Here is a 1,788-nt window from a genome sequence, read left to right on the forward strand (position 1 = left end):
ACGTGGAGGACCGAATGGGCGGGGCGAGGTTCGGGAGTAACGTGCGCGTCTTTAGGATCGGGGAGCGGGAAGACCGAAGCGGGTGCTATTTTTAGCAGTATATAAATGCATCCTGAAACGGACGCATGAGTGTCTTCTTTTGCGTAATTCACGTGGAACGTTTCATGCTTCTTTAGGGATAAGTATTCAGTAAAAACCTGAGTTTCCGTCCTCTTAGTGACAGTGATTTGTGCGGAGAGGCTCTGTAACGCTTAATGCGACTTTGCCGATAACCCCCTCAAGTGGTCGAGGCAGTGTGCTTGCAAAGTCTGATCTCACTTCGTCGCGACAAAAATCCAAATTCCGTTGTTGTTGTCTCCATGTGCCACTACTACTCATAAGAAGCATGTTGGTGTTGTGAGACCGGCAGTACCGTCGAGAGATGACAGATTTCTTCGAAGGGGATGCAAGTGACAAATCAAGATGTTAGCACATAAGACAGTCCGTTTACCCAGGTTCGGGCTCTCCCTAGGGAGGTAACACCCTTCTCCTGCCTCTGGTGATTGTATTGCATGATTGCTCACGACGGTCGATGTTTCTTGTGTTACAAGCTCGGACATGGCAGCGGACAAGGAGGAAGATGAGGGGTAGGTGAAAAATCCTAGGCAGATGGCTCTCGAATGCCATGTCCCTCTCCTGGTTCCTATCCTAGCTCAATTATATACTGGGTCGAGCTAGGCTTACATGAGTCGGTCCAGTCCAAGATGGGCTTACACCACTAGAACGGCCTGGACCAACCCTGTCGGTGCTCTCGGACTAGCAGTACCCAGGCCAGTCTGCCTGCGGCCCATCGTGTGGCATCGTCAAAGGCCCGGTATGGCCCAACGTCAAGACTTCGCGAGGGCCCCCGCCTTACGACGCGAACTACATGAGGGCCCCCCGAGGGCCCCCCGTCGGGCGGTCTCCCGAGGTTACCTCATGAGGCTCTCCCAAGGGGCGGATACTTCTAAGCTCGCCACCTAGCCTCACGAGGCGCGTGGTGATGTAAGCCATGATGAGCGGAGCCAGGAGGGCGCCAGCGGGTGCAGGCAAGGACACTTTCCTCTTTGGTGCTAAGGAGGCAATGACATGCGCATAAGAAGCATGTTGGTGTTGTGAGACCGGCAGTACCGTCGAGAGATGACAGATTTCTTCGGAGGGGATGCAAGTGACAAATCAAGATGTTAGCACATAAGACAGTCCGTTTACCCAGGTTCGGGCTCTCCCTAGGGAGGTAACACCCCGCTCCTGCCTCTGGTGATTGTATTGCACGATTGCTCACGACGGTCGATGTTTCTTGTGTTACAAGCTCAAACGTGGCAGCGGACAAGGAGGAAGATGAGGGGTAGGTGAAAAATCCTAGGCAGATGGCTCTCGAATTCCATGTCCCTCTCCTGGTTCCTATCCTAGCTCACATTATTTACTCGGTCGAGCTAGGCTTACATCACTCGGTCTAGTCCAAGATGGGCTTACACCACTAGAACAGCCTGGACCAACCCTGTCGGTGCTCTCGAACTGGCGGTACCCAGGCCAGTCTGCCTGCGGCCCATCGTGTGGCATCGTCAAAGGCCCGGTATGGCCCAACGTCAAGACTTCGCGAGGGCCCCCCACTTACGACGCGAACTACACGAGGGCCTCCCGAGGGCCCCCCGTCGGGCGGTCTCCCGAGGTTACCTCACGAGGCCCTCCCAAGGGGCGGATACTTCTAGGCTCGCCACCTAGCCTCACGAGGCGCGTGGTGATGTAAGCCATGACAAGCGGAGCCAGGAG

At 55.2% G+C, this 1,788-nt stretch overlaps 1 pseudogene; it reads right to left on the reverse strand.

Annotated features, from left to right (window-relative positions):
- The window catches only part of LOC119357971, a 6,851-nt pseudogene extending 5,273 nt beyond the window's left edge, over positions 1–1,578 (reverse strand).
- Between the last annotated feature and the right edge of the window lie 210 nt (positions 1,579–1,788).

Source organism: Triticum dicoccoides, chromosome 2A (assembly GCF_002162155.2).
Source record: "Triticum dicoccoides isolate Atlit2015 ecotype Zavitan chromosome 2A, WEW_v2.0, whole genome shotgun sequence".
In the NCBI taxonomy this organism is placed as follows: Eukaryota; Viridiplantae; Streptophyta; class Magnoliopsida; order Poales; family Poaceae; genus Triticum; species Triticum dicoccoides.